Below are 26759 nucleotides of genomic sequence, written 5' to 3'. Positions count from 1 at the left end.
AGAGCCTGAATCTCTCGTGGTTAAACAATGGACAAACCCATACTAAGCCATGTTCTACAGAATTACTGCCCTTCACTCAGTCATGAAAGATAAAGACTAAGGAACTGTCCCAAATTAAAGGAGACTAAGGAGAGACTTAATAACTAAGCGCAGTGTGTAATCCTGGACCAGAAAAAACATTTACCCAACACACACTTTCTGAGAGAAGCTTTTTGGAGAATTGGGTCTCTAGGTTTTTAAGGCTGTCTCTCTACTATTGAGACCAGGGGCCCAACAGCCGTTCTTATTTGTAATAATTTGAAGCAACCAATAAAGACACCTTGAACATGAAAAAAAAATATTTTCTGACCTTCATATTGTTTACACTAAGGCTGATGACTGACCTCTCATAAACGATGGAAATCGGAAGACAGTGAAAAGACTTATTTAAAGTCCTGGGGTCTTAAAAACTTCCATCATAGAATTTTTTTTACCTAAGGAAAACAATCTTTAAAGTAAAGATGTTCTCAGATAAACAAAAGCTGAGAGAATTTATCGCTATGAGACTTGCACGAAAGGAATCCTACATGGAAGAATTAAGTGTTCCAAAAGGTAAATATGTACTTGAATATAAAGATTTAAATAAATCTTATAATAATTTTAATTAGATGAATTTTAAACAAAAATAAGTTTAAAAATTTCAAACTTAAAAATATATGAACGTTGTTTGTACGAAGCTATGGAAATGACTTTAAAATATCTGCCCTCCTATTTCATAGATGAAGAAACTGGGTCTCAGAGCAGAATAACTTTCTCGCCCAGGATCACGCAGCCAGCCAGAGGCAGAGTTGGAGCTGGGATTAGAACCCGGGTCTGCCTTTCCCTGCACTGTCTGGTTTCTGGGTAAGCACCGAGTGTGGTCAGGCTGCCTCATGGTTGGGAGGAGCTTCCTGAAATGGCCTTCATGGGGAGAAGCTGGCCCTCGCTCACGCCTCCTAGACTCCTGAAGGCGAGGTGTCTCCAGGGATCTGAGTGGGTGTCGGGGCGTCCTGACGCTCCCACTGCCACTCAGCAGGCAGGGCCCCACTTGTTGGGCAGCAGCTGTATCCAGGACTGAGCAGAGCAGGCGCCTTCAGAGGTTCAGAGCCCCACTCCCAGTTCCACTAACTTATGGTCTCACTTGGGAAGTGGTCCCATGGCGGGGTAGGGCTTTGGCACCCCCATCAGTTCAGTTCAGTTGCTCAGTCATGTCCGACTCTTTGCAACCCCATGAACCGCAGCACGCCAGGCCTCCCTGTTCATCACCAACTCCCAGAGTCCACCCAAACTCATGTCCATCTCGCTGGTGATACCATCCAACCATCTCATCCTCTGTCGTTCCCTTCTCCTCCTGCCCTCAATCTTTCCCAGCATCAGGGTCTTTTCCAGTGAGTCAGTTCTTCACATCAGGTGGCCAAAGTACTGGAGTTTCAGCTTCAACATCAGTCCTTCCAATGAATATTCAGGACTGATCTCCTTTAGGATGGACTGGTTGGATCTCCTTGCAGTCCAAGGGACTCTCAAGAGTCTTCTCCAACACCACAGTTCAAAAGCATCAATTCTTCGGCACTCAGCTTTCTTTATAGTCCAACTCTCACATCCGTACATGACCACTGGAAAAACCATAGCCTTGACTAGATGGACCTTTGTTGACAAAGTAATGTCTCTGATTTTCAATATGCTGTCTAGATTGGTCATAACTTTCCTGCCAAGGAGTAAGGGTCTTTTAATTTCATGGCTGCAGTCCATCTGCAGTGATTTTGGAGCCCCAAAAAATAAAGTCAGCCACTGTTTCCCCATCTATTTGCCATGAAGTGATGGGACTGGATGCCATGATCTTAGTTTTCTGAATGTTGAGTTTTAAGCCAACTTTTTCACTCTCCTCTTTCACCTTCATCAAGAGGCTCTTTAGTTCTTCTTCACTTTCTGCCATAAGGGTGGTGTCATCTGCATATCTGAGGTTATTGATATTTCTCCCGGCAGTCTTGATTCCAGCTTGCACTTCCTCCAGCCCAGCGTTTCTCATGATGTACTCTGCATATAAGTGAAATAAGCAGGGTGACAATATACAGCCTTGACATACTCCTTTTCCTACTTGGAACCAGTCTGTTGTTCCATGTCCAGTTCTAACTGTTGCTTCCTGACCTGCATACAGATTTCTCAAGAGGCAGGTCAGATGGTCTGGTATTCCCATCTCTTTTAGAATTTTCCACAGTTTGTTGTGATCCACACAGTCAAAGGTTTTGGCATAGTCAATAAAGCAGAAATAGATGTTTTTCTGGAACTCTCTTGCTTTTTCGATGATCCAGCGGATGTTGGCAATTTGATCTCTTGTTCCTCTGCCTTTTCTAAAACCAGCTTGAACATCTGGAAGTTCACTGTTCACGTATTGCTGAAGCCTGGCTTGGAGAATTTTAAGCATTACTTTACTAGTGTGTGAGATGAGTGCAATTGTGCGGTAGTTTGAGCATTCTTTGGCATTTCCTTTCTTTGGGATTGGGATGAAAACTGACCTTTTCCAGTCCTGTGGCCACTGCTGAGTTTTCCAAATTTGCTGGCATGTTGAGTGCAGCACTTTCACAGTATCATCTTTCAGGATTTGAAATAGCTCAACTGGAATCCATCACCTCCACTAGCTTTGTTCATAGTGATGCTTCCTAAGGCCCACTTGACTTCACATTCCAGGATGTCTGGCTCTAGGTGAGTGATCACACCATAGTGATTATCTGGGTCGTAAATATCTTTTTTGTACAGTTCTTCTGTATATTCTTGCCACCTCTTCTTAATATCTTCTGCTTCTGTTAGGTTCCTACCATTTCTGTCCTTTATTGAGCCCATGTTTGCATGAAATGTTCCCTTGGTATCTCTAATTTTCTTGAAGAGATCTCTAGTCTTTCCCATTCACATAATTCCTATCAACTCCTGCCAAAACTACTTCAAGGCCAGTTCTCAGATCCCCAGTTCTTGCGATGCCCTCACTGATTACCATGCAGACCCTCCACACTCAGGAAGTCCTCAGATCCCCAGTTCCTGCGATGCCCTCACTGATTACCATGCAGACCTTTCGCACTCGGGAAGTCCTCAGATCCCCAGTTCCCGCGATGCCCTCACTGATTACCATGCAGACCTTTCACACTCGGGAAGTCCTCAGATCCCCAGTTCCCGTGATGCCCTCACTGATTACCATGCAGACCTTCCACACTCAGGAAGTCCTCAGATCCTCAGATCTCGATGCCCTCACTGATTACCATGCAGATCTTCCACACTCAGGAAGTCCTCAGATCTCGATGCCCTCACTGATTACCGTGCAGACCTTCCACACTCGGGAAGTCCTCAGATCCCAGTTCCCACGATGCCCTCACTGATTACCATACAGACCTTCCACACTCGGGAAGTCCTCAGATCCCAGTTCCCGCGATGCCCTCACTGATTACCGTGCAGACCTCCCGCACTCGGGAAGTCCTCAGATCCCCAGTTCCCGCGATGCCCTCACTGATTACTGTGCAGGCCTCCCGCACTCGGGAAGTCCTCAGATCCCCAGATCGCGATGCCCTCACTGATTACCGTGCAGGCCTCCCGCACTCGGCCAGTGGCTGCTGTCAGGGCTGCTTACTGACTGTGGATATGCCACAGGTCCCTCCTTCTGACCCCTCAGAAATTCAGCCTGAATGTTCCAGGGAGCAGCTAAACTCTAGAAAAGTCCACGGCTGTGGGGCAGGGGAGGGCCAGTGTCATGGGGCCTGGCCCCACTGGTGTGCGCGTGAGGAACGTGGGTGGGGAGGGGCACTGGCACATGGAGTCAGCCAGGCATGGGCTCCCGATTGCCTTTCTCCCTAAAGATCTTCCTGAGCACCGGCCCTCTGCAGGGAGTTAGAGGACAAGCAACAAATGAACGAATCAAAATCGTTTCCTTTGAGCACTTCTGAAACACTCCTACTCCAGAGAAGGTGGACTGAGGCGTAGAGCACTAGATTCATGTCAAACAAAAATCAGGGGACCAAAGGTTATCCTAAGAGAGTCTTGCAGCTCTCTCAGAGAGCCATGGTTTGTAGGCTCTGCAAGGACATCTCAGGCCCCTGCCCCACAGAAAACCATGCCTGGTGCCCGCAGAACACAGTCCACCTGCTCCCCGGGGGCAGAGACTGGCCTCTAGTGTTTTTTAAAACAGCTTCATTGAGATTTAACTCACATTCCCTTCAGTTCACTCTTTAAAGGTGTGAAGTTGGGATTCTTTACCCAAGAATCCACCTGCCAGTACAGGAGATTGCAGGTTTGATCCCTGGGTCAGGAAGATCCCCTGGAGGAGGGCATGGCAACCCACTCCAGTATTCTTGCCTGGAGAATCCCATGGACAGAGGAGCCTGGCAGGTTACAGTCCATGGGGTCACAAAGAGTCGGACATGACTGAAGTGACTGAGCATGCATGCATGCAAGGTATAAGTCAGTGGTGTTTAGCACATTCAGAGAGTTGGGTAATCATCAACACAACCGATTTTGAGAACATTTTCATCACCCCCAAAATAAATCCCATATCCAGCAGCAGTCACTGTGGTGCTAGACACTAGCAGTCTCTAGTGTCCTATCCCAGTCTCTTGCAGCTGTAAATCTACTTTCTGTCTTTATAGATCTGCCTATTCTGGTCATTTGCCACAAATGGAATCATAGAATTTGCAGCCTTTACATCTGGCTTCTTTCACTTAGCTTAACGTCTTCAAAGTTCATCCATGTTGCAGCTTGAACCCACACTTCGTTGCTTTTTTATTGTTGGATAGTATTCCATTGTATGGATATCCTGTATTTCATCTGCTGATCGGGATCTGTTGTTTCCACCTATTGACTATTCTTCATAATATTGCTAGGAACATTAACGTGCAAGTTTTTGGCATCTATTTTTCAAAACATACTTAGAGCAGCTCGGTTACCCAACAGGAGCCACTGCCCCAGTCGCTGTTCTTGTCAGGGAAAGTAGTAAATCCCAAAAGCACTAAAGGAACCTGCATCCAGAAGAAGCCTGACGCAAGGGGCCCCTCTTGTTGGTGCTTCTAGGCAGCGAAGAGAGAGCTGGGAAGTGGACTGCTCGTGGCTCAGAGTGGAGAGTTTTCTGTAGCTCTCACTCAGCTGTGGAGAAAAAGGAAAACTGTAATAGCAGTTTGTAGGTGGATCCCAGTGTCGGTTTGAACTTCAAAGAGCCTCCATCAGTACCGTCTCCTAGTTGTACAATCAAGATGTTGAAATGGCTGGGCCTCTCTTATCAGTTACTTCCTAGAGAGTATTCAGCTCTCCATCTTTGTATTCAGTGTGTTTCACTCAGCTCTAGTTGCACCTTTGAGGAAAGAAAACTCAAGTCTCCTAACAAACAGATCGCTAAGTGGAAGCGGGCTGGCGGGCAGATGTCCTGGGGCTCAGAGGATGAGGAGGACTGGAGGACCTGCTGGGCACTGGTGGGCAGGCGGAGGGAGGGGTGAGAGAGCCTTCTGGGGGATGGGGTCTTCCTCAGAAGGCTGGGTGTAGCCACTCACCTCTTCCTGAGAAGAGACATGAGAAACAGCCAAGGAAAGCTTCTCCTCTACCTCTGACAGGAGGTCCTCAGGGTGGGGCTTCCCAGTGGAGGCAAACAGGTTTTGCTCAGTTAAACACCATCAACAGAACTGTGTGAGTGTCCCAACGTGCTCACAGGAGCGGCCGTGAAATGGTTCCATCACACTTGGAGGGGGAGGGAAGAGTTCCGAAAAGTGACTGATGGTAGGTGTGAACACCCAGCGCCCTGCAGGGAAAAAGCTGGAAATCACTGAAGCCAAGTTAGCCAAGATCACCGGAGGCCGGGGTGGAGCTGCTCCCAGGTCACCCATGCCCGTGCAGCTCACTGGACGCAGACAAGCTCACTGGATTCCCAGGGCGCCCCCTGAGCAAGCGAGTCTCCACCACGCCCACAGACTTCGTGCTGAAGTCCTCCGGCACTCAAAGCGTCAGCCCCAGGGCCCCTAGGGGCTCCCAGCAGCGCCCACCACAGGCGTCAGGCTAATAGGCCTGGCACAGATCTCTGCTCTCAGACCGTGTCACCAGCCTCCGTGGTCACTTAGTTTGGCTCGTCATCCCACTCCCCACAGCCTGGACCCTCTGGTGCCAGGCGGTGCGGTTCACTTTGCAAGAGTAAAAGTATCTGTGGCACAAAACGTTTCACAGATTTTGGGCCAAGTAGTCTATACACATTGTTTGAGTCTGCAAAAGCAAGCAAAAATGTGTCATTGCCCACTTTACAAGCAAGTAATTGAAGGCTGCGATGATTAATTTTATGTGTCAACCTGGCTAGAAGATGGTGACCAGATGTTTGATCAAGCCCCAGTCCAGACATTGTTGTAAAGGTATTTTCTGGATGTGAATAACAGTTTTATCAGTAGACCCTGAGTAAAGCAGATCACCCTCTGTACCTGGGTGGGCCTCATCCATTCAGTTGAAGACAGTGCCTCTGGAGGAAGCAGCAGTTGGGTCTCCGCACTGCCTGGGAGCTGGAGGCCCCGACAGCAGCTGGTCCCTGGGTGTCCAGCCTGCCCGCCTGCCCTGCGCATTCCAGACCTGCCGGCACCCCTCTCCTGTGAGTACTTCCACATAAATCTCTCCCGCTACGTACGTGCACATCCTGTTGCTTCTTTCTCTTTATATATAGTCTTTGTTGGGAACTCCCACAGAGGCCCAGGAGAGGTAACACCTCACAAGGTCATACGCCAAGGAGTGCTGGCATCTAGACCCAGGCCAGGTCAGCCCAAAGTTGTGCCCTTAACCAACTGGCACAGCCACTCTCTCAGCTCTGACTCTGAGGGGCTCAAGTCAGATGATGCCTGGGATCCACCTGTCTGAGGGTCCCTGACTCTACAGAGCCTCTCTTGGTAAGAACAGCAGAGAGATGGTCCCACCCCTCTTTGGGAGGCAGCACCCCAAGAAGCCACTCCTCAGTCGCTCTTGTGTTCTAGGGACCATGCTGCGTTATCACCTCTCGGGGGAGATTTTATTAGTCTGACAGGTTTCTAATCTCCACTTAGTGCCCTCTGTATAAGGGGCTAAACCCAGGAAACCCCATTTCGTAGGCCACAGCGCCACCTATGGTTTATATGAACAGAGCTTCTTTAAGAACCCGCTCAAGCCCTACATCATCCACAAAGCTTTACACAACTGCTACTTCTAGATACAAGGGAAGTTCCTGGAACTTCCAGGAACTGTCCTGATGTGTCTTTCAGCCTTCTTGATTCCAGTTCATTCTGATGATACGGCTTTAGATTCCCCAGGTGGTCCTAATGTACCACCACTGTCTCTACCACATTTCTTAGCACTGACTTGAATATTTACTACTTCATGTAAATATTACATGTGAGGCCTGGTTTTCATTATCTGCAACATGAGAATATGCTTTTATAGGCCTCATTTTCCTCACAGGTGCAGGAATTCAGCCATGCCCAACCTTTTGGGCACCAGGGGCCAGTTTCATGAAGACGGTTTTTTCACCAACTGGGGTAGGAGGGATGGCTTCTGGATGATTAAAGCACATCACAATGATTGTGCACTTTTATTTCTATTATTACATCAGCTCCACCTAAGATCATCAGGCTTTAGATCCCAGAGGTTGGGGACCCCTGCAGTCACAGAGTTGTGATGAAGTTTCAACAAGGCAAGGCAGTTAGGGCACTGGTGCAATGCCTGGCACAGGAGCCACCTGTAACGTGACTGTCCTACAGGGACTCTGTGAAATGGCAGGTGTTTAACTGTAAGACTGCAGCATGATTTATGGGTGGAGGTTGGTGTGCTGAAGGCACTGGCTGCTTCGCTCCGTCCCCACAGGTGTGAACTGGAATGCATGCAGAGCCCCGGTTTCCACTCAGACATGGGCTCACAAGTATGTGGTGGACACGCACAGTACCAGGTTCTTACCGAGGAGTCACTGAAGGCTAGATGTCAAGTCTAGTGACAGCAACAGTAGTCTCAGGGGGAGGAGCGGGGCTTCTCCCCCAGCCATGTGCCCACTGCATGGAGAGTGACTCTGTAGATGTTGTGTGTCTTCCTTATCTCAGTTACCAGATTCTCTTCTCCACTTTGAAAATAGGACAGTGGTTTTGTAAGCAGCATTTACTCCATTACCCAGCATGACGCCTGGCCACAGAAGCCATCCATTAAACGAAATTGCCTTGTGTGGTGAGATGGGCTTGAATCCAAAGAACGGGAACTGGCGAGTGTGGCCCTCAACACAGCTGAGCCTGTGCTGTTAGATCGCTGTCCATTCAGACATTTTTCCTGGATTTTGTGCCAAACACAGTTCTAAGTGCCGAGAACATAGTCATGAATGAAATTTAGGTACCAAGTGCAAGGGTTCAGTTCAGTTCAGTCCCTCAGTCATGTCCGACTCTTTGCAACCCCATGAACCGCAGCACGCCAGGCCTCCCTGTCCATCACCAACTCCTGGAGTTCACCCAAACCCATGTCCATCGAGTCAGTGATGCCATCCAACCATCTCATCCTCTGTCGTCCCCTTCTCCTCCTGCCCTCAATCTTTCCCAGCATCAGGGTCTTTTCCAATGAGTCAGTTCTTCACATCAGGTGGCCAAAGTATTGGAGTTTCAGCTTCAGCATCAGTCCTTCCAATGAACACCCAGGACTGATCTCCTTTAGGATGGACTGGTTGGATCTCCTTGAGGTCCAAGGGACTCTCAGAGTCTTCTACAACACCATAGTTCAGAAGCATCAATTCTTCAGCGCTCAGCTTTCTTCACAGTCCAACTCTCACATCCATACATGACCACTGGAAAAACCATAGCCTTGACTAGACGGACCTTTGTTGGCAAAGTAATGTCTCTGCTTTATAATATGCTGTCTAGTTTGGTCATAACTTTCCTTCCAAGGAGTAAGCATCTTTTAATTTCATGGCTGCAGTCACCATCTGCAGTGATTTTGGAGCCCAGAAAAATAAAGTCAGCCACTGTTTCCACTGTTTCCCCATCTATTTGCCATGAAGTGATGGAACTGGATGCCATGATCTTTGTTTTCTGAATGTTGAGCTTTAAGCCAACTTTTTCACTCTCCTCTTTCACCTTCATCAAGAGGCTCTTTAGTTCTTCACTTTCTGCCATAAGGGTGGTGTCATCTGCATATCTGAGGTTATTGATATTTCTCCTGGCAATCTTGATTCCAGCCTGTGCTTCCTCCAGCCCAGCGTTTCTCATGACGTACTCTGCATATAAGTTAAATAAGCAGGGTAACAATATGCAGCCTTGATGTATTCCTTTTCCTATTTGGAACCAGTCTGTTGTTCCATGTCCAGTTCTAACTGTTGCTTTCTGACCTGCATACAGGTTTCTCAAGAGGCAGGTCAGGTGATCTGGTATTCCCATCTCTTTCAGAATTTTCCAGTTTGTTGTGACCCACACAGTCAAAGGTTTTGGCATAGTCAATAAAGCAGAAATAGATGTTTTTCTGGAACTCTTTTGCTTTTTCGATGATCCAGCGGATGTTGGCAATTTGATCTCTGGTTCCTCTGCCTTTTCTGAAACCAGCTTGAACATCTGGAAGTTCATGGTTTACATATTGCTGAAGCCTGGGTTGGAGAATTTTAAGCATTACTTTACTAGCGTGTGAGATGAGTACAATTGTGTGGTAATTTGAGCATTCTTTGGCATTGCCTTTCTTCGGGATTGGAATGAAAACTAACCTTTGCAACTAGTTTGGAAAGACATTCAACACTGATCTACCATAGTGACACGTTCTATAAAGGAAAGAAAACAGGGCAATGTGATAGGAAGCACGGAGAGGGAGTGGGTGGTGAGCTCCTCAGAGGATGGAGTGAATAATTCCTCTTCTGGTCCAGACTAGCAGGGAAGGTTGAAAGAGAAAGATCCCACCCAGAGCTGAGATCTTATCCTGCCTCAGAGGTTGGACCGGTCCAGCAGACCGCATTCCCAATTTGCTCTGCTAGCGATTCCCCAAGAAGACTAGGGTGACTTCCAAAAAACAAAGCGGCTGTCAGTCCAAGAGCCTTTACTCCCTGGACTAGAATGTCTTTGGGTGGCGGACCACGGGGTATTACACTTGGGCACTTGCCCTGACGGAAGCGAAAACACACACACACACACTCACTCACTCACTGTCCAGCGGGGCTGTTGCCGTCTCAGCCATCTCAGCAGCACCTGCAGAAATCAACAGCCCAAAGATGGCAGAGGAATAGGACGGGGAGACCACTTTCTCCCCTACAAATTCATCAAAAGAACATTTGAACGCTGAGCAAACTCCACAAAACAACTTCTGATCACTAGCAGAGGACATCAGGCACCCAGAAAAGCAGCCCATTGTCTTCAAAAGGAGGTAGGACAAAATATAAAAGATAAAAAGAGAGACAAAAGAGTTAGGGACAGAGACCCATCCCGGGAAGGGAGTCTTAATAGAGGAAGTTTCCAAACACCAGGAAACCCTCTCACTGGCGGGTCTGGGGGAAGTTTTCGAATCTCAGAGGGCAACCTAACTGGGAGGAAAAATAAATAAAACCCACAGATTACATGCCTAAAAGCAACTCCCAGCAGAAAAGTACCCCAGATGCTCACATCCGCCACCAGCAATGGGGGCTGAACGGTGAGGAGCAGGCGGCATCATTGCTTAGGGTAAGGACCAGGCCTGAATGCCCTGAGGGCAATCAGAGGGAGCTAACCTGAGATAGCAACTTAAACTGTGGGATAGCAAGAGAGAGAGAGAAAATTAACCTGCGAACTGAACACACTGCTGGCCCATTCGCAGAACAAAGGGACTGAGCAATTCCAGAGAAGAGCTAGCTGGCAGTGGACCGGCCCATCCCCCTCTGGAGGCAGGGGGGAGGAGAAAGGGGCAAACTCGGCCCTAGAGATGGCATCCCTACCAAACTGCAAACAGGCTTCCGGTTTCTAACCAAAGACTTCCTGAGATTCTGGATGGTTGACATCTGCCGGGAGGGTCACAGCTAGAGACCAGCTTCCCAGAAGAGACACAAGGCACACCAGACAGGCGTGGGCGCGCGTGGAAACTGAGGCTGGGACCGCGGAGGGGAGAAGGCGCACCGCACCCGGGAGAGTGCGCCCGTCAAGCTCCTGGCTGCCTGAGCTGCTCGGGCCGGGGAAGGCACAAAACGCAGGCCCAACCGAGTCCGCGCTTTTGTGGAATACCCGAAAACTGGAACCGCACGCAACTCAGGGCCCGCTCCCTGGAGAGCAGCCTGGAGCCTGAGCAGTGTAGACGGGGAAAGCACACACGCCGTGAGCGGGGGCAAACCCAGTGTGGCCGGAACACTGTGAGTGCTCCCCACACACACCAGTGACATTTGTCTGCAGCGCCCCTCCCTCCCCACAGCACGACTGAACAAGCGAACCTAAACAAGAGACCACCTCCGCCCGCCTGTGTCAGGGCAGAAATTAGACACTGAAGAGACCTGCAAACAGAAGCCAAATAAACAAAGGGAACCGCTTCAGAAGTGACAGGTGCAACAGATTAAAATCCCTGTAGTTAACACCAACTACACTGGAAGGGGCCTATAGATATCGAGAAGTGTAAGCTGGAACAAGGAGCTATCTGAAACTGAACCGAATCCACACTGCCCGCAACAGCTCTGGAGGAATTCCTAGATATATTTTTACTATTATTTAAAAAGAAAAAAAAAACACTTTTTTCTCTCTTTTTTTTTTAAGTCCTCTCTCACTCCTCTATTACTCCTTAATTTTCATTTTCATAACCCACTATAACCTTGCAAAAAAAAAAGACCCTATTTTTAAAGCAAACTTCATATATATTTCTTAAATTTTTTGTTTTTGTTTTTAATATTGTATTTTTAAGAGTCTAACCTCTACTCTAGATTTTTAATCTTTGTTTTTCAGTATTTGATATCAATTTTGGACATTTAAGAATCCAACCTTCAGTACCCATTTTTACTCAGGAGTATGATTACTGGTTTGATCACTCTCTCCCCCTTTTGACTCTCCGTTTTCTCCCCCAGATCACCTCTATTTCCTCCCTCCCCCTTCTCTTCCCAATCCAATTCTGTGAATCTCTGTGGGTGTTCTGGGCTACAGAGAACACTTAGGGAACAGAGTACTGTGTAGATCTGTCTCTCTCCTCTTGAGTCCCCCTTTTCTCCTCCTGCTCATCTCTATCTCCCTCCTCCCTCTCCTCTTCTTCATGTAACTCTGTGAACCTCTCTGGGTGTCCCTCACTGTGGAGAATCTTTTCACCATTAACCTAGAAGTTTTATTATCAGTGCTGTATAGTTGGAGAAGTCTTGAGGCTACTGGAAGAATAAGACTGAAATCCAGAGGCAGGAGACTTAAGCCCAAAACCTGAGAACACCAGAGAACTACTGACTACAGGGAACATTAAGTAAAAAGAGACCGTCCAAAAGCCTCCCTACCTACACTGAAACCAACCAGCACCCAAGAGCCAATAAGTTCCAGAGCAAGACATACCACACAAATTCTCCAGCAACACAAGAACATAGCCCTTAGCATCAACATACAGGCTGCCCAAAATCACACCAAACACATAGACCCACCTCAAAACTCACTACTGGAGACTCCATTGCACTCCAGAGAGAAGAAATCCAGCTCCACACACCAGAACACCGACTCAAGCTTCCCTAAGCAGGAAACCTTGACAAGCCAATCATACAACCCCACCCACTGGGAGAAACCTCCACAATAAAAAGGAACCATAGATCACCAGAATACAGAAAGGCCACCCCAAAAACAGCAATATAAGCAAGATGAAAAGGCAGAGAAATACCCAGCAGGTATGCCCAGCAGAAATGCCCACCAAGCCAAACAAAAGAGGAGGAGATAGGGAATCTACCTGAAAAAGAATTTAGAATAATGATAATCAAAATGATCCAAAATCTTGAAAACAAAATGGAGTTACAGATAAATAGTCTGGAGACACGGATTGAGAAGATGCAAGAAATGTTTAACAAGGACCTTGAAGAAATAAAAAAGTCAATTAAAAATGAATAATGCAATAAATGAGATCAAAAACACTCTAGAGGGAACCAATAGTACAATAACAGAGGCAGAAGATAGGATAAGTGAGTTAGAAGATAAAATGGTGGAAATAAATGAAGCAGAGAGAAAAAATGAAAAGAAATGAGGACAACCTCAGGGACCTCTGGGACAATGTGAAATGCCCCAACATTCAAATCATAGGAGTCCCAGAAGAAGAAGACAAAAAGAAAGGCCATGAGAAGTTACTCGAGGAGATAATAGCTGAAAACTTCCCTAAAATGGGGAAGGAAATAGCCACCCAAGTCCAAGAAACCCAGAGAGTCCCAAACAGGATAAACCCAAGGTGAAACACCCCAAGACACATATTAATCAAATTAACAAAGATCAAACACAACAAATATTAAAAGCAGCAAGGGAGAAACAACAAAACACACAAAGGGATTCCCATAAGGATAACAGCTGATCTATCAATAGAAACTCTTCAGGCCAGAAGGGAATGGCAGGACATACTTAAAGTAATGAAAGAGAATAACCTACAACCCAGATTACTGTACCCAGCAAGGATCTCATTCAGATATGAAGGAGAATTCAAAAGCTTTACAGACAACCAAAAGCTGAGAGAATTCAGCACCACCAAACCAGCTCTTCAACAAATGCTAAAGGATCTTCTCTAGACAGGAAACACAGAAAGGTTGTATAAACGCAAACCCAAAACAACAAAGTAAATGGCAACGGGACCATACCTATCAATAATTACCTTAAATGTAAATGGGTTGAATGCCCCAACCAAAAGACAAAGACTGGCTGAATGGATACAAAAACAAGACCCCTATATATGCTGTCTACAAGAGACCCACCTCAAAACAAGGGACACATACAGACTGAAAGTGAAGGGCTGGAAAAAAATATTTCATGCAAACGGAGACCAAAAGAAAGCAGGAGTTGCAATACTCATATCAGATAAAATAGACTTTAAAATAAAGGCTGTGAACAAGAGACAAAGAAGGACACTATATAATGATCAAAGGATCAATCCAAGAAGAAGATATAACAATTATAAATATATATGCACCCAACATAGGAGCACCGCAATATGTAAGGCAAATGCTAACAAGTATGAAAGGGGAAATTAACAATAACACAATAATAGTGGGAGACTTTAATACCCCACTCACACCTATGGATAGATCAACTAAACAGAAAATTAACAAGGAAACACAAACTTTAAATGACACAATGGACCAGCTAGACCTAATTGATATCTATAGGACATTTCACCCCAAAACAATCAATTTCACCTTTTTCTCAAGTGCACACGGAACCTTCTCCAGAATAGATCACATCCTGGGCCATAAATCTAGCCTTGGTAAATTCAAAAAAATTGAAATCATTCCAGTCATCTTTTCTGACCATAATGCAGTAAGATTAGATGTCAATTACAGGAGAAAAACTTATTTAAAAAATCAAACATATGGAGGCTAAATTACACACAACTGAATAACCAACAAATCATAGAATAAATCAAAAAAGAAATCAAAATATGCATAGAAATGAATGAAAATGAAAACACAACAACCCAAAACCTATGGGACACTGTAAAAGCAGTGCTAAGGGGAAGGTTCATAGCAATACAGGCTTACCTCAAGAAACAAGGAAAAAGTCAAATAAATAACCTAACTCTACACCTAAAGCAACTAGAGAAGGAAGAAATGAAGAACCCCAGGGTTAGCAGAAGGAAAGAAATCTTAAAAATTAGGTCAGAAATAAATGCAAAATAAACAAAAGAGACCATAGCAAAAATCAACAAAGCTAGAAGTTGGTTTTTTGAAAAGAAACAAAATTGACAAACCGTAAGCCAGACTCATTAAGAAACAAAGGGAGAAGAACCAAATCAACAAAATTAGAAATGAAAATGGAGAGATCACAACATACAACACTGAAATACAAAGGATCATAAAAGACTACTACCAGCAGCTCTATGCCAATAAAATGGACAACTTGAAAGAAATGGACAAATTCTTAGAAAAGTATAACTTTCCAAAACTGAACCAAGAAGAAATAGAAGATCTTAACAGACCCATCACAAGCAAGGAAATCGAAACTGTAATCAGAAATCTTCCAGGAAACAAAAGCCCAGGACCAGATGGCTTCACAGCTGAATTCTACCAAAAATTTAGAGAAGAGCTAACACCTGTCTTACTCAAACTCTTCCAAAAAACTGCAGAAGGTAAAGTGCCAAACTCATTCTATGAGGCCACCATCACCCTAATTCCAAAACCAAACAAAGATGCCACAAAAAAAGAAAACTACAGGCCAATATCACTGATGAACATAGATGCAAAAATCCTTAACAAAGTTCTAGCAAACAGAATCCAACAACATATTAAAAAGATCATACATCATGACCAAGTGGGCTTTATCCCAGGAATGCAAGGATTCTTTAACATCCACAAATCAATCAATATAATACACCACATTAACAAATTGAAAGAATAAAAACCATATGATTATCTCAATAGATGCAGAGAAAGCCTTTGACAAAATTCAACATCCATTTATGATTAAAAAAAAAAACCTCCAGAAAGCAGGAATAGAAGGAACATACCTCAACATAATAAAAGCTATATATGACAAACCCACAGCAAACATTATCCTCAGTGGTGAAAAATTGAAAGCATTTCCCTTAAAGTCAGGAACAAGACAAGGGTGCCCACTCTCAACACTACTATTCAACATAGTTTTGGAAGTGTTGGCCACAGCAATCAGAGCAGAAAAAGAAATAAAAGGAATCCAGATAGGAAAAGAAGAAGTAAAACTCTTACTGTTTGCAGACGACATGATCCTCCACATAGAAAACCCTAAAGACTCTACCAGAAAATTACTAGAGCTAATCAATGAATATAGTAAAGTTGCAGGATAAAAAATTAACACACAGAAATCCCTTGCATTCCTATACACTAACAATGAGAAAACAGAAAGAGAAATTAAGGAAACAATACCATTCACCATTGCAACAAAAAGAATAAAATACTTAGGAGTGTATCTACCTAAAGAAACAAAAGACCTATACATAGAAAACTATAAATCACTGATGAAAGAAATCAAGGAGGACACAAACAGGTGGAAAAACATACCATGTTCATGGATTGGAAGAATCAATATTGTCAAAATGACTATACTACCCAAAGCAATCTGTACATTCAATGCAATCCCTATCAAGCTACCAACGGTATTCTTCACAGAACTGGAACAAATAATTTCACAATTTGTATGGAAATACAAAAAACCTCGAATAGCCAAAGCAATCTTGAGAAAGAAGAATGGAACTGGAGGAATCAACCTGCTTGACTTCAGGCCCTACTACAAAGCCACAGTCATCAAGACAGTATGGTACTGGCACAAAGACAGGAATATAGATCAATGGAACAGAATAGAAAGCCTAGAGATAAATCCATGAACCTAGGGACACCTTATCTTCGACAAAGGAGGCAAAGATATACAATGGAAAAAAGACAATCTCTTTAACAAGTGGTGCTGGGAAAACTGGTCAACCACTTGTAAAAGAGTGAAATTAGAACACTTTCTAACACCATACACAAAAATAAACTCAAAATGGATTAAAGATCTAAATGTAAGACCAGAAACTATAAAACTCCTAGAGGAAACATAGGCAAAACACTCTCCAACATAAATCACAGCAGGATCCTCTATGACCCACCTCCCAGAGTAATGGAAATAAAAGCAAAAATAAACAAATGGGACCTAATTAAACTTAAAAGCTTTTGCACAGCAAAGGAAACTATAAGCAAGGTGAAAAGACAGCCTTCAGAATGGGAGAAAATAATAGCAAATGAAGCAACTGACAAAGGATTAATCTCAAAAATATACAAGCAACTCCTGCAGCTCAATTCCAGAAAAATAAATGACCCAGTCAAAAACTGGGCCAAAGATCTAAACAGACATTTCTCCAAAGAAGACATATAGATGGCTAAACAAACACATGAAAAGATGCTCAACATCACTCATTATCAGAGAAATGCAAATCAAAGCCACAATGAGGTACCATCTCATGCCAGTCAGAATGGCTGCTATCCAAAAATCTACAAACAATAAATGCTGGAGAGGGTGTGGAGAAAAGGGAACCCTCTTACACTGTTGATGGGAATGCAAACTAGTACAGCCACTATGGAGAACAGTGTGGAGATTTCTTAAAAAACTGGAAATACAACTGTCATATGACCCAGCAATCCCACTGCTGGGCATACACACCAAGGAAACCAGAGCTGAAAGAGACACATGTACCCCAATGTTCATCGCAGCACTGTTTGTTAAGAGTCAGGACATGGAAGCAACCTAGATGCCCATCAGCAGATGAATGGATAAGAAAGCTGTGGTACATATACACAATGGAATAGTACTCAGCCATTAAAAAGAATACATTTGAATCAGTTCTAATGAGATGGATGAAACTGGAGCCCATTACACAGAGTGAAGTAAGCCAGAAAGATAAAGACCAAATACAGTATACTAACACATATATATGGAATTTAGAAAGATGGTAATGATAACCCTATATGCAAGACAGAAAAAGAGATACAGATGTATGAACAGACTTTTGGACTCTATGGGAGAAGGCGAGGGTGGGATGATCTGAGAGAACAGCATAGAAACATGTATATTATCAAGTGTGAAACAAATCACCAGTCCAAGTTGGATGCATGAGACAAGTGCTGGGGGCTGGTGCACTGGGATGACCCAGAGGGATGGGATGAGATGGGGAGGGAGGTGGAAGGGGGTTCAGGATGGGTAACACATGTAAATCCATGGCTGATTCATGTCAATGTATGGCAAAAACCACTACAATATTGTAAAGTAATTAGCCTCCAACTAATACAAATAAATGAAAAAAAAAAAAAAAAAAAAAACAGCCCAAGACCAGAGTCCTAACTTCAGTTCAGTCGCTCAGTCGTGTCCGACTCTTTGCAACCCCATGAACCACAGCACGCCAGGCCTCCCTGTCCATCACCAACTCCTGGAGTTTACTCAAACTCATGCCCATCGAGTCAGTGATGCCATCCAACCATCTCATCCTCTGTCGTTCCCCTTCTCCTCCTGCCCCCAATCCCTCCCAGCATCAGGGTCTTTTCCAATGAGTCAACTCTTCGCATGAGGTGGCCAAAGTATTGGAGTTTCAGCTTCAGCATCAGTCCTTCCAATGAACACCCAGGACTGATCTCTTTTAGGATGGACTGGTTGGATCTCCTTGCAGTCCAAGGGACTCTCAAGAGTCTTCTCCAACACTACAGTTCAAAAGCATCAATTTTTCAGCACTCAGCTTTCTTCACAGTCCAACTCTCACATCCATACATGACCACTGGAAAAACCATAGCCTTGACTAGATGGACCTTTGTTGGCAAAGTAATGTCTCTACTTTTTAATATGCTATCTAGGTTGGTCATAAATTTCCTTCCAAGGAGTAAGCGTCTTTTAATTTCATGGCTGCAGTCACCATCTGCAGTGATTTTGGAGCCCCAAAAAAATAAAGTCTGACACTGTTTCTACTGTCTCCCCATCTATTTCCCATGAAGTGATGGGACCAGATGCCATGATCTTAGTTTTCTGAATGTTGAGCTTTAAGCCAACTTTTTCACTCTCCTCTTTCATCAAGAGGCTTTTCAGTTCCTCTTCACTCTCTGCCATAAGGGTGGTGTCATCTGCATTTCTGAGGTTATTGACATCTCTCCCGGCAATCTTGAGTCCTAAAGCGGCCCCTAAAAGGCACGCCTCCAATTCGCCTCCATCTTGGAGGATGCGGAGACGGGTGCCCCCCTCCAGGGGCGAGGCCTCGCGAGACCGAAACAAGCACACGTGTCAGGGGCGGAGCTCTGTCGCGGCGCGCGTGCGCGACTGAGCTCACGCGGCGGCGTACCCTTGCCCGAGACCGTAAAGCGCGGAAGGTCGCGTCTCCAGCGTCCCCGGAACCTCGCGCCCTCCGCCCCGCCCCCTCCCCGCACCCCGACCCCGCTTCCGGCCCCAGGACCCCCGGGTCCTGCAGTGCCAGCCGCCCCGCCTCAGCCGAGGCGCCGCTGCGCGCGGAGTCCGCGGGCTCCCTTGAGGTAAAGGGAGGTTCTGGTGAGGACGCTGCTTCGGCCTGCCGTCCGCGCGGGCCTCGGCGGCCCGGGACCCCGCGCCCCCCGCTTTGCTTCCGCGGTCTGGCTCCGGCCGGCCCTCGTCTCCCGTCGGCTCCGGCCGGCCCTGAGGAGCCGCGTCTCCGCCCTCCCCCGGCCTCTCTGCGGCTGTGACGCTTCGCAGAGCCGTGCCGAGGCAGGGGCACCGGCCCTGAGGGCGCCCGCGGCCCCCTGAAGCCCAGCGCGGCCGGGTGACCTCTGTCCCGGCGCCCCTCGGCCGTGCACCGCCCCCTGCCGCGAGTCAGGCTCGTCCACCCGGGTCGCCTCTGCAGGTGGAGTCGTTTTCCCGCGTGGAGACGTGCGGTCCGCTTGTGCTTGACCAGCTAGTCAGCTGCTGCAGAGTCGGCAGCGAGGTTTATCTGCGAACGTCCAGGCGGGGCAGGGAGCTCTCTTCTAACGTTTGACCCTTTGGGACTGATGTGCATGGCATTGAGGTCTGAATGAGGCATCTTCAAGTCTGTTTTCCCCGTGCGTTGTGAGCGTGGGGGTGCGGCGCGAGGAGAGAGCCAGGCTCAAGGGGCGCTTTTCTGGGGCTAGGGGTTTGGATCAGGTTCTCAAACTTCGTATCACCTGGTGCACCTGTTGAAAGATGCAGCATCCTAGAACAGCAGGAACAGAATCTCCAGAGAGGGAGCATCTGAGTGTGTGTCTGCGTGTTTTAAAATAGTTGTCGGAGGTGGGCTTTATGCTGAGGGAGGTGTGGGAAATGGTGTGCTGATCCATTTAGCACACCATTAATGGACACGTCTCACCCAGGGTCCCTTGTGACCAGCAGCCAATTTGTACAGGATGAGTGACCATGCTGAGGAACAACTCACAGGAGTTGGAGCTGTCTTCTTGTTCTTATCTGTGGAAGCAGATCTGAGCATAACCAGAGACAGTTTTGAGATTGTTTAGCAGAAATTACACACATGATTGGTTTTCAACCAGATGTGTTTTACTTCTTCGTCTTTGACATTTTCCATTTCTTCTCTGCTGATATTATCTCCTTTGCTCTCAGGCTTTATTTTGCTTTTGCTGCCAACCTACTGCAATAGACTCTGTTATCTTCCTTACTTTGATTCTTTGCATCCACTGTAAATCCTTCTTTTATTTGTTCTCACCACTTCACTGACTCTTGAAGGTCATGATGAGCACAAGGTCAAAAATCCTTTTCTTGGTTCTTATCACGCCAGTCTTTTAGTATTATTTCTTTCTTCTTGAAACTGAAATGTTACTATGTTTCTAATGCCATCTTTGCTAACCCTTGTGGTTCTGGCCTCCTTTACAGCTACCCTTTTTAAACTCATCTTAATTTAAAGGTAGCATGGAATAATGATGCAATGGCAGACTCTAGTGCTAAACTGACAGGCTTTCAATTCAGGCTCTGCCGCTCATCAGTATCATAGGATCTTGGATCAGTCACTTCAGTTCTCTGTGCTGCCGTTTCCTCAGGTGAACAGTAGAAATTGTAGCATCTCTTTCATAGATGTGTGAGGATTAAGTTAGCAGTATACATAAAGCAGTGTCTGGCACATAATTATGAGAATATTACCATTTTGGAAAAAAGTTATTTCATGTTATTTGGCTATAGCCTCACATCTGGGGCCCTAGGCTTGAGATCTGAGTCATCACTTAATTTTTTCCCCATCTTTTTTGTTCTCTGTTCTCATTCATTTTGTCTCATTCAAGTAGTATTTCCAAAGTGCCTAGGGTGAATGCTGAGAAAAATATTGATTGAGTTATACCTAGTCCCTGCTCTCAGAGACTTCCATTATCACAGGGGACTAAAGGCTCCCACTTTCCGAGTGCATCTGAGGTGCCATGTACCCTGTTTTTCCTGCCTGTCTGCTTTGGTCTTGCAGCAGCCATGTGCAGTAGAATTCCTAGCCCATGTTACAGATGAGCAGCCCAAAGCAGGGAAATTTAATAACTTGCTCAATGTCATACAGTTGATGAGAGGTGGGGGAGATTATCAAACCCAGATCTGTCAGCTTCTAAAATCTTTATTCTCGGATGAGTTCTGTTTTGCTTCTCTGGTCAGCAAACAGCCCGTTACAGAGTGTGGCTGGCTGTGAGCTGGGGGATGTGCAGGGTGTTTAGAGGAACATAGAGGAGTCACTTAACTGACTGTTGGGGGGAGGGTGGGGACAAATAAGATGTCACACAGGCCGAGAGCTGAGGGGATTATCCTTATTTGGGGGGAGGGGTGGCAGGAACTGCCAGTTAGAAGGTGCAGCTTGCACAGATCCTGGAGGTGGAAGAGAAAGTTCATGCTGGCGTGTATGCAGAATTACAGCAGCTTAGGTTTGATGAGTGTGAGAGGTGAGAGAAGAGAAATGAGACCAGAGATAAGTGAGCAGACACGGAAGGGTCTTGCATTTCCTCTTAAGGAAGGTTACTTTGAGGGCACCAGATAGTCATTGCAGGGTGTAAGCAGGGGCACGAAATAGGGTCTTTGTTTTAGAGCTGCGCTCAGGCCCCTGCATAAAGCCTTGGGGGGCGTCCGGAGAATGGTGGCGCAGATCCGAGGTGGGGAGCCCCGTGGGGAACTTTCCGCAGGGAACTGTGAGAGGTTGTTGGTCTGTGCTCCAGACAGGGCGGTGCAGACAGAGAGGCAGGTCCGTTGGAGGGAAGTGTAGGCTGTGGCGTTGTCGGTTAGGCCTGGATGGTTGCCTGGAGAGAGGAGGTGAGAGAAGGGGAGGCATGCGGGATGACACTCGGGACTCTCCTGAGTGGGGTCCTCGGGGACAGAGGAAATGGAGCGGAGTTGGAGATTGAGGAGGATGGCTTTACCTTTGAGATGTGCTCAGTCTGACCAGTGGGAGTCCAAGTGGAGGTGGCCCTTCTTCAGCTGGACCTGCAGGTCTGAGCTCAGGGATGGGTTAGGCCGTCAGTCATGGTAGGAAAGGGAGTTAGTGTAGACAGGGGTGGATGGGGAGAGCAGCTGGCCCCAGGGAGCCCCGAGGGACGTCCGCACAGAGGGAAGGGCAGAGGAGAGGCTGGCGGGATGTGATCAGGGAGGAGGCTGCCCCAGCACACAAGGGAAGCATGTGAGCAGGGGGGACCCTTCAGGGGGCCAGTGAGGTGGCGCCCAGACCGTGCCCTGGGAAGCAGTAGCCTTTGTGTTCCTGGTGAGAGTGGTGCAGTGGTCTAGTGGTGAAGAAGCCCCACCGGTTTGGTTCAGGAGTGAGTAGGATGAGGGAAAAGTGAGAAACAACGTATCAGCAATGCCTATGTACTTTACTTATTGTGAAATAAAAAAAGGTTTGTGAAGTACATGTTAAGAGATTTTGCTTAAAAAGTTCCTTGACCAACCATGCCATCACCAAGGTCATAAAAGAAAGACTTAAGATACAGGCAATGGCGAACACGTGGACATCAGGGCAGCTCATTGCTGCAAAAATAACATTCTGGGAAAATATCATTAACACTGATATTGTGAACTTTGAGTAGAGGGAAATCTTAATTTTCTTCTGTTTTTGAGTTTTTGCAGTGACCATTGTTTTATAATTTACAATTTTAGAAATTAAACATAGCTAATTGATGAGTGTTACGGAGCTTTGCTTTTTCACTTAAATCTCCTTGGTGGGGCGAGGGGTACTGGAGCTCATTTAAATGCTGAGGAGAAGGAGGGAAATGTGAAGATACGTGAAAGAGAACAGTTGATGGAGCTCGACTCAGAGGAAGGAGGCAGGAAGTGGGATCCGGCCTCTGTGAGGGATTACCTTTGACCCTGTGAAAGAAGGCAGAGATGGTTGCAGATGCAAAGAGGTTTACAGGAGGGGTCTCAGGGAACAAGATGAGACAGGTTATCTGCTGTGATGAAGGAAGAGAGGACATGAGGTCAGAAGTTAGGAGAGGAGCAGAGTTACAGGTTCAGAAACTAGCTGTAGACAGAGATGTGCCTGTGGGTTAACAGGAAGTAGCCTGGCGCTAGGTAGGGCTGCCTGCTAGCTTACGCCACAGAGGAACAGGGTCTTTGTCAAGGATGACTGAGTGGTAATGGTTCAGAAACAGGAGGACACCAACCATACCTCTTGGTGGTGAGGCCCCTGGGACAGGGCTGGCCGCGTGACTGACGATGCCCTCAGGAGAGCTGCGTTTGCATTGAGACAGTGGGTGGACATCAGTGACAGTGTCACCACCCAGGGTTCTTGGCCTCCTTAATCAATAGAAATTGATCAGAGGCCAGACAAGAAATTCAGGCCAGGCTTTATTGGGGCCCCTGCTGCACCAAAAGGGCATGAAGACAGGTAATGGTTTCCCTTGCTCACTCCCCAAGGGGGTTGGTGGTCTGGGTCCGTATATGTGGTAAGGGTAGAAGCGGGCCCAGGCATTGGGATTGAGGGGTGCTTGGTTGGTCTGCCCACCCTTTTGGTGGTGGTGTGTGCAGGGTCCATGTGCAGCACCCTGCTTTTGCTCCCCAACACGTGCTTTTGCTCTCCACTCTTCAGAAGTAGCAGTTGACTTCTTTGGGTCTTTTTCCTATCTTGTCCATAATTTACCCCAGCTGCACTTGCATGGAGTTACTTTTAGTCCTTTATAGTTTCTTTGTATTTTGTTGCTTAAGGAGACATTTGTTCAAGTTTAAGCACTGAGGCAAAGGATCCCAGGTTCCACCCTGTCTCATTCCTCTGAGAAATTCTACACCCCTTACTCTTAAAGGGTAAGAGGCCTAAGGTCTCTTCTTCTGGAATTTCTTCCTGCTGGACAGGGGCTGCAGCCCCTAGCCTACCCTAGGGGTTAGAAGTCCCTCTCTGACTTCTCCAAAGACCTGTAGAGACCTGGGCCACCCTCTGCTGGAAGGGGTTGAGTTCTTGTGCTATCATGGGTCTTACTTGAAACTGTTGGAGCTTAGAAGACACAAACTTGTCCAGAAGGTAACAAACAAGGGCCAAAAAGAGGACAGCAGTAGCCTCTCAAGGTCCTAGGAAGGGAAGGAACCAGGTTAACCGTGGGAGGTCTGACTTAACTGTTGACCAGAGAGTGAAGGCGATATTGCCACCACTAAAACTGTGAAGCCAGTTGGCCTGGATGCATATTTCGTTAATGTTAACTTCCACCCATGTGATTGGATTGGTTAGTTTTCTGTGATTGTGGTTTTCAATCTGTCTGCCCTCTGATAGAGAAGGATAAGAGGCTTACAGGGAAGCTTCCTGATGGGAGAAACTGACTGAGGGGGAAACTGGGTCTTGTTCTGATGGGCGGAGCCATGTTCAATAAATCTTTAATCCAGTTTTCTGTTGATGGATGGAGCTGTGTTCCCTTCCTGCTATTTACCTGGGCCAAACTATGGTGGAGGTAATAAAGATAATCTTCAAAAGATCCCCATGCGTGTACTGCTGCACACAGTGCCCCCATCCCTGCAGCAGGCCAACACCAACCCACACCTCCGCTGGAGACTCCTGGACACTCACAGGCAAGTCTGGGTCAGTCTCTTTTGGGGTCACTGCTCCTTTCTCCTGGGTCCTGGTGCACACAATGCAAAGAAATAGAGGAAGACAATAGAATGGGAAAGACTAGAGAGCTCTTCAAGAAAATTAGAGATCCCAAGGGAACATTTCATGCAAAGATGGGCTCAATAAAGGACAGAAATGGTATGGACCTAACAGAAACAGAAGATATCAAGAAGAGGTGGCAAGAATACACAGAACAACTGTACAAAAAAAGATATTCACGACCCAGATAATCATGATGGTATGATCACTCACTTAGAGCCAGACATCCTGGAATGTGAAGTCAAGTGGGCCTTAGGAAGCATCACTATGAACAAAGCTAGTGGAGGTGATGGAATTCCAGTTGAGCTATTTCAAATCCTAAAAGATGATGCTGTGAAAGTGCTGCACTCAACATGCCAGCAAATTTGGAAAACTCAGCAGTGGCCACAGGACTGGAAAAGGTCAGTTTTCATTCCAATCCCAAAGAATGCTCAAACTACCACACAATTGCACTCATCTCACATGCTAGCAAAGTAATGCTCAAAATTCTCCAAGCCAGGCTTCAACAGTATGTGAACAGTGAACTTCCAGATGTTCAACCTGGATTTAGAAAAGGCAGAGGAACAAGAGATAAAATTGCCAACATCCGTTGGGTCATTGAAAAAGCAAGAGAGTTCCAGAAAAACATCTACTTCTGCTTTATTGATTACACCAAAGCCTTTGACTGTGTGGATCACAAGAAACTGAAGAAAATTCTGAAAGAGATGGGAATACCAGACCACCTGACCTGCCTTTTGAGAACTCTGTATGCAGGTCAGGAAGCCACAGTTAGAACTGGACATGGAACAACAGACTGGTTCCAAGTAGGAAAAGGAGTATGTCAAGGCTGTATATTGTCACCCTGCTTATTTCACTTATATAAAGAGTACATCTTGAGAAACTCTGGGCTGGATGAAGCATAAGCTGGAATTAAGATTGCTGGGAGAAATATCAATAATCTCAGATATGCAAATGATACCACCCTTATGGCAGAAAGTGAAGAAGAACTAAAGAGCCTCTTGATGAAAGTGAAAGAGGAAAGTGAAAAAGTTGGCTTAAAGCTCAACATTCAGAAAACAAAGATCATGGCATCTGGTCCCATCACTTCATGGCAAATAGATGGGGAAACAGTGACAGATTTTATTTTGGGGGGTGGGGGCTCCAAAATCACTGCAGATGGTGACTGCAGCCATGAAATTAAAAGACACTTACTCCTTGGGAGAAAAGTTATGACCAACCTAGACAGCATATTATAGAGCAGAGACACTACTTTGTCAACAAAGGTCTGACTAGTCAAGGCTATGGTTTTTCCAGTAGTCATGTGTGGATGTGAGAGTTGGACTATAAAGACAAGCTGAGTGCCGAAGAATTGATGCTTTTGAACTGTGGTGTTGGAGAAGACTCTTGAGAGTCCCTTGGACTGCAAGGAGATTCAACCAGTCCATCCTAAAGGAAATCAGTCCTGAATATTCATTGGAAGGACTGATGTTGAAGCTGAAACTCCAATACTTTGGCTACCTGATGCAAAGAACTGACTCATTTGAAAAGACCCTGATGCTGGGAAAGATTGAAGGTGGGAGGAGAAGGGGACGACAGAGATGAGATGGTTGGATGGCATCACTGACTCGATGGGCATGAGTTTTTTTTTTCCATTTATTTTTATTAGTTGGAGGCTAATTACTTTGCAATATTGTAGTGGTTTTTGCCATACATTGACATGAATCAGCCATGGATTTACATGTGTTCCCTATCCTGATCCCCGCTCCTGGGCATGAGTTTGAGTAAGCCCTGGGAGTTGGTGATGGACAGGGAGGCCTGGTGTGCTGCAGTGCATGGGATTGCAAAGAGTCAGACACGACTGAGTGACTGAACTGAACTGAACTTCCACTCATGCTATCACGTTCTTTCAGGTGCAGCCAGAAGTATTAGCTATCTCGTAAATTCCACCTCATTCTGCCAGCAGGTGATTGAGAGCTGGACTGTTGTCAAGAACTACATTAGCCAAAGAAACGAGAGGGCTTGTCTGAACTGTTCCATCATATAAGCAAGCTGATGAGATTTCTCAGTGTTGCTTCATGATAGGTAAAACCTCCCCGTGAGACTGCTGG

The 26759-nt window shown here is 46.2% G+C and overlaps 1 protein-coding gene across 3 annotated transcripts in view; it reads left to right on the top strand.

The window, feature by feature from the left end:
* Positions 1-18935: 18935 nt before the first annotated feature.
* Positions 18936-26759, top strand: part of PDPR (pyruvate dehydrogenase phosphatase regulatory subunit) — a 41930-nt gene continuing 34106 nt past the window's right edge. The window contains exon 1 of one of the 3 annotated variants that reach the window (XM_070462866.1): positions 18936-19120. The gene's annotated coding sequence lies outside the window, so the exon portion shown is untranslated. Of the gene's footprint in view, positions 19137-19283; positions 19465-26759 lie in introns of those variants that run through there. The other 2 variants (XM_070462867.1, XM_070462868.1) reach the window with 2 other exon arrangements.

The sequence above is a fragment of the Odocoileus virginianus genome, unplaced genomic scaffold, assembly GCF_023699985.2.
Source record: "Odocoileus virginianus isolate 20LAN1187 ecotype Illinois unplaced genomic scaffold, Ovbor_1.2 Unplaced_Scaffold_15, whole genome shotgun sequence".
In the NCBI taxonomy this organism is placed as follows: Eukaryota; Metazoa; Chordata; class Mammalia; order Artiodactyla; family Cervidae; genus Odocoileus; species Odocoileus virginianus.
The sequence above is the reverse complement of the archived record's forward strand: the minus strand, read 5'-3'. Positions and strand labels throughout refer to the sequence as shown.